This window comes from Ambystoma mexicanum, chromosome 4p, assembly GCF_040938575.1.
Source record: "Ambystoma mexicanum isolate Mex_15411 chromosome 4p, UKY_AmexF1_1, whole genome shotgun sequence".
NCBI lineage: Eukaryota > Metazoa > Chordata > Amphibia > Caudata > Ambystomatidae > Ambystoma > Ambystoma mexicanum.
Genome location: NC_090927.1, coordinates 624,651,953 through 624,665,343, shown reverse-complemented (window position 1 = coordinate 624,665,343; position 13,391 = coordinate 624,651,953).

Here is a 13,391-nt window from a genome sequence, read left to right as displayed (position 1 = left end):
TGTGCCAAGTGTTTTTACTTTTTCGACCACTTGGATGGAACAATCATCCAGTTTGAAACTTGCATATGTCTGACTTAACTTACTCCTTGTCTTTTTGGTACCAAATATTATGAGCTCAGTTTTTGAAGAAATCTAGCCACATCCAATTACTAACCATCAATTCTCTGATCGATGTGTAGATGTCATTAAGATTGACTGAGTCAGTCACATAGTCTCCACTAAGGTCCATTATTTTTTTTTAAATGCATTTTATTGGCCTTCATAAGGTATACATCTCGCAGTTAACAGCTTACAACTGTATTACATTGCCGTTATTTATGGTTATGGCAAACTATTCAGTTTATAACAAAAATAAACAGTTAACTAAACAGTGAACGTAAATTGCCTTCCTTTGCTTCAGCAGGTTGTGTGATATCCTTTGGTTTGGGGATATGATTTTATTCCATTTCTGTACAGTTGTGGGGCAGCGGGAGCGTCTAGTTCACCTCTTATCTGTGTTACCTTTCAGTCTGTATCATGTTTAATTATTTTCTCATGTTCAGGGGGGCATGTCATCCGACGGGATGAACATGTCTCTTATTAAGGCCTTCCATTTCCTGCTGTGCCAGTGCTCCATGCCTCCGTTTCTGCTGTGGCTCATCGTTCCATTTCGCTTTTCCATCGTACATATTGTGGGCCAGCCTTTGATTTCCATGCCGTTGCTATTGATCTCTTTGCCAGTATGCATGCCATGTCCATTAGTTTTGCGGTGTGTTTGCTTTTGCTCCACCTAAGATACATGCCTAGAAGACAGACTTTCGGGGACCAGGTATATCTGTTGACTCCTGCTTTCTTACAGGTTTGCTCAATCCTTGCCCAGAGGTTGCGCGCTTCCCACATCCCCAGAACATATGCATTAAGTCAGCTTCCCCACTGACACACCACGGGCATGTTGCGTTAGCCTGTGTATTGAAGATTGCCACACTTTTCGGGTTCATGTATGTTCTATATAAGACATTCATTTGTATTAGTCTGAATCTGGTGTTCCTGGATACCTCTTTAAGGTGTCTCAGTGCCCTTTCCCCCTCCTCATCTGTGATAGTCTCACCAAGGTCCACCTTCCACCTAGTTTTAGTTTTAAGTGTGTTACTCCGGGAGTTAGGACTATCGTTAAATTGGGTATACAATCTTGACACTGGCCTCCATCCATCCCCTAATTTGTAGAGCTCTGCCACCAGTGGGTTTGTTGTCGGTTCAATTGGCCATCCTTCCCATCTCGTCTTGGCTGCGTGTTTAACCTTTTGGTACCACAGAAATTGTCCCTTTGGTAGCCCCTCCTGCTCATAAAGTGATTCCAGTTTCCTAAACTCTCCCTCCACATACATGTCTCCCCAGTTGTATAGGCCCATACATTCCCATTGTCTTGTGGTGTGGAGGTTGGTTGGTGTCAGTCCCACCTCTGCCATTATTGGTATTTCGGGGGAGTAAGGATATGCTAAGTGTAAGAGAGCCTTGGTCCTGTTCCATATTTTTCTACCCAGCGTAGCTAGCATGGGAGTGTGTTTTTTAGGGTCCTCTGGGGACCATAGTATTGGGGCGGTCAAGTCCCTGAGGAGGTTGGCCTCATTGGTGGAATCGTCTGAAAGCCATCTGGTTATATGACTGAGTTGCGCCGTCAGGTAGTACCTTTCAAAGTTGGGGAGTTGTATACTCCCCGCACTACATGGAAGAGTTAATGTGGTCAGTGCTATTTTGTGGCATGCCGCCTCCCATATGAAGTCTCTGATCAGGGCCTCCAAATTCCAGAAAAAGGCGGCTTGATATAGTAGCAGACATTCAAGAAATAATAAAGGGGCCTTGGTAAGATAATCATTTTGGCAATTGACACCCTTCCCATCATTGATAATGGTAGTTTGGACCAAAATTTCATCGAATTGAGGATCCCCTGTGTCACCGCCACTGTGTTGTGCTAGTGCATAAGTTCTGGTGTGTGCCTGATGTGAACCACAAGGTATTTGAATGTGTCCGGTTGTCATTGTATCCCCACCGCCGGCAGGCTTTCGATGGCAGTCTCCCTCAGGCCTGCCAGCGGGAACATGCATGACTTCCATTTACTGAAGTGTATCCCAGAGTAGCGTGCAAAATTGTCTAGTACCTCTAGGATTACCGGAGCATTGTTCTGTCGGTCTCTCAGGTATAGGAGAACGTCGTCTGCGTATAGTGAGATTACGTGGTATTTCCTGCCCACCCTTATCCCTGCGTCCCAGAACTGTCTTCTAATATAGGCTGCCATTGGTTCTAGCCCCAGTATATAGAGAATGGGTGACAGTGGGCAACCCTGACTAGTGCCCCTTTGTATGTCCCAGGATTTTGAGATCATTTTGCCCATCTTCACTCTTGCTGTAGGGTCTTTATACAGTATTTTTATCCACCTCACAAATCCTTCTCCAAACCCAAACTCCTGCAGTACCTCTATCAGCCATTCCCAATATATAGAGTTGAATGCCTTAATGGCATCTAGTGACATCACCGCTAAGGGTTCCTTCCCTCTGCTAGTTTGGTCCATAATGTGCTGCAGTCTGCGTAAATTGGCTGCCGTGTTGCGCCCCGGCACGAAATCACTTTGGTCCTCATGTATAAGGCTTTCTATCCCCCTAGATAGGCGCTTGGCCAGAATAGTGGTCAATATTTTGATTTCGTAATTTAACATCACCAGTGGGTGAGATGAGTCACATTCGTCGTTTGGCTTGTTTGGATTAGGGATTGGGACTATTAGTGTTTCCCTCATGCTTTTGGGCAGGGTCCCACCTCATAGGCCTCCTGGAACACCTCATATAATATCAGTGTCAGTGTTGATTCGTATGCCTTAAAGAACTCCGGTGGGAGCCCATCTGTGCCTGGGGTCTTGCAGTTGGCCAGTGATCTAATTGCTTCAGTGATATCCTCTGGGGTGATTTCCTCATCTAGGGCCTATCATTGTATCATGCTCAGTTGAGGGAGTTCGATTTCTTCCAGTGAATCGTGTATTTCTGTCAGGGGCACTGGAGTGCCATGGGCGTATAGTGTGGTGTAAAATGTTGCAAGAGTGTGGTTTATTGGCTGCTGTGTGTGTTGCCCCATTCCCTTCCTTGAGTGTGGTTATCGGGTGTTTCGGGTGTTCCTGCCTGCACAACCATGCCAGCAGTCTGCCAGGTTTGTCCCCCTCCTTGTGTATCTTGGTGGTGCGAGCTGTGTAGTCAAACTTAGAGAGTCGCCCTCACTTTAGTTAGCATTCTGTTCTGCCCTCTGCCAGTTTCGCCTCCTCTGTCTTGGTTCCCAGGGACGTAGTCTCCAACCTTTTTATCCTTTCCTCCCACTCCTCTAGTTCTCCCTTCAGTTTATTCCTTATGCCTCCTGCATTGGCTATGGTTTCTCCCCTTACCACTACCTTCAGGGCCTCCCAAACTGTACTCCAGCGTTCCACACTGCCACTATTGATCTCAATATGTTCTGTTAGTTTTTTCCCAAGCACCTCTCTAAATTCCCAATCAGTAAGTGCATCTGTTGGCATTCTCCACATCGGGATGGGAGGTCTGTGGCCCGTCATTGCCCAGTGCATAAGTAGGGGTGAGTGGTCAGAGATTGATCTGCCCATGCATTGTATAGATTCCACCTGTGCCATGTGTATCTTGTCTATGAGGATATAGTCTATCCGTATGTGCAGGCCATGTAGTGTGGAGTAGTGTGAATAAGCTCTATCTCTAGGGTGGTGTTCCCTCCAGGCATCTACAATGTCCAATTGGTCCAGCATGGTATTTGATGCTATTGAGGTCGTTTCAGCTCTGTTTTTTGGGGGATCAGATCTGTCGCAGTCTATGTCCCTCACGCAATTCAAATCTCCTCCCCAGATGTATAGTCTCTCCGGGTGCATGGCCAGTTTGGGTTGTGGTTTCCTGAGATATGCCTGCATATGTGTTTGTTATGCAAATTGCTGTTTGCTCCAGTATGCCCCAGAGTATTATATATCTGCCTTCCGTGTCTGCATCGATCCCTAGTAGCCTAAAGGGCACTCCAGGGTTAATCCAAGTGAACACCCCTCTTGCATATTTGGAGTAAGGAGCCCCGGTTCCTTGCCCCCCCCAGCTTTGCTTCAGTGTGGCTAGTGCCTCTGTGGTAAAATGGGTCTCCTGTAGTAGTGCAATGTCCACTTTTTTCCTTTTTAGGTAAGATCTAATTCTGTTTCTGCGTAGGTAGGTCCCCAGCCTGCGCACGTTCCATGTCAGTATGTTAAGGTGCACTGCCGTTGTTAGTCTTTGAACCCCCAGATCTGCTCCTCCCTCTGTACTGTGCATTTCAAGTATATCGCGGTCACAGCGGCCCCATCTTTGCTCCGCCCCGCCATTAACCAGCATAGTACCAAGTGTGTTCTCTTCCCCAACCCTCTTTGTAGTGTTTGAAGACTGTTGAACAGTGTTAAATAGTTGTAACAACTAACATAAACCACACAACAACACCCAGCAGTTGCATCTCTGATGCATAGCTCAAGTGTCTCCGCGCTGGTCTGCCCACCACAGGGTGGCTAGCGCGAATGTTTGCGTGCCGACTTCAGGCCCGCATTAGTCATTCTGTGGGTTGGGTGGCCAAGCTCATCCCCAGCCGTTTGGACAATGTACTCACGGTCATTCTTTTACTGTGTTCTGTTCTATTAGTAGCAGCTCCTTCTAATCTTGCTTCTCCTCGGTTTCTCGCTCTGCGGCAGCGGTGTGCTTCAAGGGTCTTTTTCCTTCCCATTGGCCAGATTGTTGTGCTCCAGCCACATGTTGGCAGCCACAGGGGTTTCTAAAAATATTGCTCTCCCTTTGTGAATCACCTTCAGTCTGGAGGGGTAGAGTAGCATGTATTTCAGGTTCAGTTGTCTGAGGCGTGCTTTTATCGGGACGTACAAGTTTCTAGCTCTCTGTACAGCTTGAGTATAGTCAGGGTATATATTTATTTTGGATTCACCCCGCTTTAGTGCCCCGCCTTCTCTCGAGTACCTGAGTATGATCTCCCTGTCCTGAAAATTGAGGATCTTCGTGATTATTGGGCGAGGATATGAGCCCGGTGGCGGTTTCTTCTGAGCAGATATGTGGGCTCTCTCCACCGCAAAGCCTTGTGAGAGCTTGCCCGCACCAATTTCCTGCTGCAGTAGGGATTCCACATATTTGGTCGGGTTCAGGCCTTCTATTCCTTCTGGGATTCCGAGCAGTCTGATGTTGCTGCGCCTTGCTCGACCTTCTGCCTCCTCAGACCTTGCCTCCAGCATTGTGACTTGCCTCTCCAGTTCACTTACCTTGGATTTTAGGTCTGTTGTGGCCTCTGTTGTCTCTTGTAGTCCAGCTTTGGTTATGGTTACGCTTTCCGTCAAATTCCTCGCATCTTGTCTCATTAGCTGCATGTCTGTTTTTAGTTCATCAATTTTCGTGTCTATGAAGGTCCTTAGGGCTGCTTTGGCTTCCAGCACTTGCCCATCTCGATTGTCAGTTTCAGTGGGTTTTTGGGTTTCTGGTGTAGGCATTTCTCCTTGCGACTTGGGTTTTTGTTTGGATACCGAAAATGAGTCCATTATTGATGCCTTTGCCTTATTTTTGGTGGAAGGCATATCTTACTGGTGCTGTGGGTGCAGGCTCTGTGTTGGTATAGTTAGTTCTGGGGACCGGAGGGGGGGCTGTATCCCAGTGATGCAGGACTGTGGGGTTATAAGTCTAACCGCTTTTATGTTCCCTTCTGGGGCAGGGGGAACTATGCAGCGTCTGTGCCTCGTGTTCATCTGCTGCCCTTGTACCTCTCGTGCTTGAGCGTCGCCACGAGCCTTGTCCTGCAGCTCAAATTCCCCTACTTTGTGTCTGGGCCTTCCCTATGTTGTTCCGAGCTCTACCATTCTATTGTGCCCCCGTTTGCTTGTGCACTTCCTGGTGTGCAGCTTGGTCTTGTTTGCCTATGTTGTTCTTGGGCGTTTTCCTGTGCCGGTGCAATGGGCAGTAGGGTCCGGATGTGTGCGCTGTAGTCATTGGCTAGGGCCAGCTCTCCCTCTGTGTTATTTTGCCGTGCGGTGGGGCACTGCTGGGCCTTGTAGCGGCTTTGTTTCTTGCTTGTTAATCCCCAGCTGCGCCAGCTCTTGGTCTGAGGTTACTCAGGTGACCTGTTGTCGTTAGTGTAGCATATAGGCCCTTGGGGGGAATTTCTTGTGCTGTGCCTTCCTTATATAGGTGTTCTTGCGCCTGCTTAAGGCCCTGTGCCGTTGCTGGCTCTTGTTATTTAGCCCGCGTATCATGCACTGCCACAAAACTTCTTTCACTTAGTGTCTTGGGGGTGCTATATGATTGGGCTCAGGCCGTCTCTGTTTTTGCCCCTAGCGCGTTGATGCCCCCTCACCTGCTGCACCTCCTACCTTGCACTCGGTAGCATCTGGTGGTCCGGGGCACTTCTCGATCGCGTCGCCTTGCTATTTGCCCATCTGGAGTGGGCTTTTGCCCTGGTCCGGCAGCCAGTCGGTGACCTTCAGGGTCTGCCGTTCGATTTCCGTCTCGTGCCTCCCAGGTACGCCTCATTGATCTTTTTTCCTCCACAGCTGCAGGTCTTGTCTGGCATGGGTCGTCCGTGAATCATCAGGGGCGGGCCCCCTCTTGTCAAGCTTCTCTGCTCTTTGGCTCTGGCAGCCCCCTTCCTTCCTTAGCGAGTGTCCTTCCCACGCCGTGTCATGCCCAAGGGATGGGGCACCGCTGTCCACTGCCTGATGGCTCCTCCTCACTGCGCTGCTCTGTTCACCGCTCCAGAAGTTATTCTCCGTCATCGCGGGTCTGGGTTTTCTCGGCCTCTGGGGGTCTTCCCGCTCCTCTGTAATCTGCTGCGTTGTTCCGGCGGTGGCAATCGTGTCTTGCTCTCCTTCCGCTTCGGCTGGGGTGTGCGATCTCCGCCTTCTTCTTATTCTTCTCCTGGAGCAGTTTGTGGTTCCCAGTGCGGTTCTATTGCCTTATCACTTTCCCGCTGGATGCCCCCCTGCCGCCTGGCCAGGAGCGTGTTTTGCTTCGCTGCAATTTGCTGCGTTGTTCGGGGAGCCGGAGCAGTGGTTGGCCCATCCCCCCTCTCAACTGCTGTCTTTGGTTGCGCCCGCCATTTTTTCGCCCGCCGGGGAAGATCTTCTCAGGGGAATTTAGCTTGGTTTCCCACTCCGATTTTCTCCGGTCTTCGCACTAGTTGTGCAATAGAATTTCCGCCAGCGTTCGATTCGTTTTGTGGCCAGTTTTGTGCACTTTTGCCATGCGTTAAGGATCTGTTTCTAGGATCCCAGCTGGAGCTCCAGACCAAAGCCTCCTCACACCATGCGTGTCAAGCCACGCCCCCCTCCACTAAGGTCCATTATAAATTGGAAGTCATCTGTTTAGTTGGTGAAGTGGAGACCCTTTGCCTCCAATTTCTCGCAAAAAGGTTTTATGCATATTTTAAAGAGGGTTGGGGAAATACACGCCCCATGAGGCACTCCACAATTAATGGGAGCTGAGTCAGAACAGGCAGTACCTCAGCAGATTCTGGAGCTTCTTTCACTTAGGAATGAATTTATCCATTCGATGGTGTGGTTTGAGCCGTTTCCTGTTTTAGCTAGTGTTTTAAGCAGACGTGAATGATCAAGCAAATCGAACACTGCTGAGAGGTCCAAAAGGATCAGCAGCCCAGTTCTGCCTTCATCCAGACCCTCCGACATTTGGGTCTGCAGGTCTAGCAGGGAACTTTCTGTCCCATAGTTGCCTCAGAACTCAGATTGTTTTGTGTGAAAGCCGATGATATCTCAAAGTGGGAATGCAGTTGCAGAATAGCAGCCTTATCCAGGATCTTTAGCAAAAATTGAGTATTAGTGATGGGCCTTAGGTTTGCTGGGTCATTTGTGCTGAGACCAGGTTTCTTAATGATAAGGGTTACTGCTACTTCCTTAATAGTTGTAGGCACTTTTCTGTGCAAAAATGAGGCGTTGATGAACCTGGCAAGAAAGGGGGCAAAAATGTTGCTATTCTTTAGTATAATCTTAGCTGGAAGAAGATCTCCTGGACAGGAAGTACGCCAGATATTAGCTAGTCTTTTGGCTGTTTCCTCAACGGTAGTACCTTTAAAGGAAACGCCTGAAGACACACTTTTTTCCCCTAGGTCAGTACCTGTTCTTCTGGCACAACCTGAAGATAACAGCTTGGTCCCCACAAAAGAGCCTTGCATCCTGCTAGGAAAAGGACAATTCCAGCAACCGCAGAGAATGAAAAGATCGAATTACATTTCTAAAGACTCTTCCACTTTGCTTGCTGAAATATCAGAAGAATATCGGCTCTTCAGCTCAGCAGAATCCTTTTTTGCTTCTTTACTCTTGCCGTGGGTCCAGGCAGCAGCCTGCAGTAAATGGCTGCAGATCGTGTGGTGGGAACTTGTCCAGCTGTAAACGACACAGAGAATGGGTTCAACATGATCAAGGTTGAGTTACGAGCACTACGACTTACTACAATGCAGAACAGATATGTGCTTGATATGTTGACAGCCCACCCGGTTTGCAAAAAATGTGGCGATTCCTGTTGCACGTTCGTACCTCAAAAGACATGGAAAATGTATCATTATCCCACATCATTGTAGCTGTCCATGGCCTAGGTGTTCATATGCTGAAGGAGGGAGGAATTTAGGACAATAATTGGCTAAGAATGACTTTCAACTGGGCCCCATTGTCGCTAGGAGCAAGCGTGAAGATGTTAATGCTCATCATTGTATTCATCCTGGTCGTTTTCTGCACGTGTCAGCTGGTTCTTCGATGCTGTGCCACTGTGGCACCTGAAAACGCAAGAATTATGGTATCAATTAGGGGTTCAAAAACACCTCCCGAAACAAAAAACATTGAAGTACAGACCGAGGTCCCACAGGGTGGCCAAAGTATGAAATGTGTCCCATCCCGTAAGGAGATGAAGTGGATCCTTTACACCACACTGTCATTTCACAACCCCCTAATCCAGAAAATTACGCAGAGATTTGGGTGGACCTGGCAGGGGAGGGGGATACATTTACATGACTTGTTCACCTGAAGAGTATGTGCATAGGGGGGAACTTTTGCAATCATTGTGTAGGGCGTGGGTGCCAGTAAAAAGGAATAAGCCATATGTGGATGTAGAAACTTTGAAGTGGGAGCACAGAGCTATTCCAGAATTAGTTACTGTAGGAGTAACGAAAGGGGAGAATGTTGGGAAAGGGGTAGCCCCAGCCCCCCCAGCGCTTTAAAGTAAGGCGAGATGCATTGGAGGCACTGTAATGAACCAGGGGGGAGGGGGCCAGTGAAAGGGGTGCCTTCCCGTCCAGCAGGACCCCATGCTAACATCAATTATAGCGTATACATATGGTGTGGTCCAAGGTGCGGGTGGTATCGCTATTTTGCATAGATATTAATATTCCTAGGTAGAAGTGAAGGCTTGCGCGGTATGCACGATAAAGTTGGCATGGCATGGACTAGGCCCACATCCATGCAGCAACGGAAATCTCCAGTCATGGGCGAGGACAGTTCGCACCCCCAGCCGCCACACTGTTTTTCCATTCTTCTTGAGAGTGTTGTGAAGATGTGTCTTTCATCCAAGTGAAATGTGCCCTGCAAGGCCGCGATCAGAGGCCGGCACCTAGTGGGCATGTTATCTCACTTTGGCCAAAGCATGACCCGGCCCATTCCCGAGTGACCACGAGTTATAGCTCATATAACTGACTAAACCCTAAGATCCCTGAATTCCATGACACCAGATGCCCTTTGACCATCAACCCCAAAATAACAAGTCCTGAAATGGTCAAAGAGTATGGACAGGATGTATTGGTGCAATGACAATCTTGTGATTTGTATTGAGAGATGCTGGGAGGGATACATTATATTTCAAAATGAGGGTGGAGATCTTGGAGTCGTATGGCGCGGAGGGAGGGAGTGAAATGTGCGGGTGAAGGTTAGAGTGCCCTGCAACCTCCCGTGTGTCTGTTTTGAAGCCTGCCAAGTGTACGGTATTAGTGATAAACAAGCTGTATAGTAGGAATATAATTAATTTGTTGTCTGACCTTCGACGTGAGAAGAAGATGAGCCCTGCAGCGCCCATGTGATGTAATATGGACGGACTGGGCTGGGACCAATAAACTGCCATCCCATATGGATAGAGGCAGGGGGTCCATTCAATTAGCCGCATGGGTTGTCACCACATGTATTGCATCATTATGATGATGTTTTGCCTTAAATGTTTCTGCTTGTACCTCTTTTTGGCAGATGTTCTTGGCAGCAAAGTTCTTTGCTGTTGCTCTCATCTGTGCATCAGATTAAAACTTGTTATCCTCACAAGATCGATTTGGCCCTTTCTTCCCTAGCGGTTGGTATTTTCTCTGGTTTAAGCGTACAGGGGCTTGCTTTCAATTGTCAGAAAGAATTGTATCTGGGATCCCCCACCTTGGGAACACCTCCCTCACCAAGAATTTTGCTGCTGAACAGGGACCAGTCTCAAGCTAGCGTGAAAATGGACACACAGCTATAAGCATGTATCTGTAAGAGGTACATCTCTTGCATATCGACATAGTCTATAAATAAGTGCCGGAAGTGCCTCTCCAGGTGCGCCACTATCCCTGTATTACTCTTAAAAGTGTGACGTAATAGGAACTTCTGGTATACATTTATTTACAAATTCAGAAACATTCTTGTATAAGTTTGGCACAGACCAATCTCTTCACTTATCATCGCAGCCACATGCTCTTTTGATACGTGGGCAGGGTAGTGGAGCTGCTCTAGTGCCACTTTCAATAACTGTTTTGGCATTACCACCTTGCCTGTGCTATCATGTTGGCAAATTAAATCTGTTGTAGACAAAGAACATCCTCTTTTCTTCCACAATTCTTTTACATCATCTGGTGCTTCTCCCTGCAATTCTTTTATTTCTACTATTGGGGTTGCATTGAAATTGTCAGGCAATGCATCTTTTTCCTTGCTAGTTTTTTATCAGTCCCATAAGAGGTATTTTTTCTCCTTCACTAGGTAACAGCACATCTGTCCCATCTGGCAGAAATGCTGCTTTGTTTTGCTGCTTTGTCTGCGTTTTCGTTACCCAATGAAATCAAATCGTGCCCTCCTGTGTGGGCCTTGCACTTTATTAAAGCCAATTATACTGGGAGTGGTAACACTTCTAATACGTGACTCAAGAGTGCTGCATGCTTTTGCAGTATGTACTGCTGTGCCATCAAATTTTTTAATTCCCTCCTTTCCCACCTTGCCATTCCTGAATGCACAGTGGATGTTACGTATATAAAGTCATAACAAATGTTAGCCACCTATCCCTCTGACATATTCTGTGACTCAATTAATGCCATTAACTATGCTGCTTGTGCAGAGTAGTGTGCTGGTAATCGTGTCTGTGAATACACTATCAACTCCTCTTCCTTGTGCATTCCATGTTTGTGCCACAGGGCTGAACCAGAATGTCTTGGTCCTGTACTTTGGTCAATACTTGAACTCCCATCATAAAGATCATGCCCCCACCTTCAATCGCTTCCTCTTTTACCATGGTGTTACCTTTATTTCTGTCTATGCAAATAACGCAATCATGTATGTAATCTCCCTCCTCAATTTTTTCTGCAATTAATTCTGCTGGGTATGTTGTTCTGCACCTCACCACCTCTAATGCAGGGTTGCGTATTACTTCGCACCCAGAAAATCTCTGAGTTGTCAGTGTTGATTTGGTCCTTTCTAATATTGCAAACAGTGCATGTTCCACGTACAAAATGACGGGGCACCCCATTGTAATTGTGGAAGCTTTCTCAATTGCAAATGTAGCAGAAGCAAGTGCTTGCTCGCATGGGAAGTGTCCATGCATTACTGGATCTAGTGATCAACTTTTATAAGCCAGTGGCTTGTGTCCCTGTCCCTTCTTTTGTGTTAGTACAGCTGTCATTACCTTACCATCTGAATGGGAAAACAAGTGAAACTTCCCATTGTAAATGGGTCTGGCCAATACTGATGCAAGTGCTAGCACATTTTTGAGCTTGTCAAACTTTCACCCATTTCAGCTGTCCATTTTATGTTGCTTTTGTTTTTCTGGGCTTCTTTTAGATCTTGCAGTAATGGCCTGGTGTAAGTGGAATAACCATAAATCCATGCCCTGCAATAATTGCACAGATCTAGAAACTGGTGCATTTCTTTCATTGTCTTTAGTCTGGCTGCTTTATGTATTGCATCAACTCTTTCTGTTATTATTTGTCTCCTGTCTGCTGGCACAATTTGGCCCAAGTAAACTACCTCTTTTTGACAATACTGCAATTTCTCTTTGTCCACTTTGTATCCTTTGTCCTCAAGTAATGTCAGTAGTGTCACTGAGTCCCTTCTGCATTCCTCTTCTGTCGTGCTACACACTAAAAGGTCATCCACCTATTGTATCGCTGTGCTCGCAACCTGTAAGTTACTAAAATCCATTTGTATTACTCTGTTGAATAGACTGGGTCCCTCACAGTACCCTTGAGCCATTTTTGTGTCTTTGAATCTGGTCCCGCAATAGGTAAACACAGTGAGATACCTGGAATCTGGATGTAGGACAATGGAGAAAAAGACATTTTTCAGATCTACAACTGTGAAGTAGTGTGTCTCTGCTGGAATGCTACAATAATTGTCGCAGGTTTGGAACTAATAGGTATTCTGCCTCAATAATGTTGTTAAGGGGGCGTAAATCCTGTAAGAAACACCACAACCTTCCCTTTGACTTTTTGATCGGATAGTCATGTTGCAAGGTGATGTGATTCTTGTATTATACCTTGCTGCCAGAGGGAATGCAGTATCTCATATATGCCCACATCTGCTTCTCAGGAGAGGGGGTATTGCTTCACTCACGGTAACAGGTCTCCTTCTTTTAATGTGATGTGTACTGTCCCATCCCCTTTTAGTATGCCTACATCATGGGGTCCTTTTGTCCATAGGACCTTTGGAACCTTCTTCAGATCCTCCTGCAATTATGTTCATTTATTTCTTCATTAATTGTGTCATGTGAGAAACGGCTCTTTCTTTTATGTGCACTGGACACTACCTCTCCCTCCTCATCATCTTTGGTAGTAAACAATTCTGTGTCTGTTAATCCTGTCAGTGTCAGGGTAAGATCGATACATAAGATTGATCGCCACTTCATGTTGTCGTCATCAGTAGCAACCAATATAATCATGTCTTTTGTCAGTACTATTTCCTCTAGGTATAGCAGTGTACATGTGCCTGAAGAAGCAGTAGAGGGCCTCCGTGGTCTGAACAGAAATTCATTGGATAAGTGAAACACTTTTTGTTTAATTCCTGTAATCCATCCCAACAGCACCTGTACCCCATACAAAAACACCTGTGTTTGATTGGGTATCCCTCTCAACGTGTTGTGTGCTTAGTATGCCTG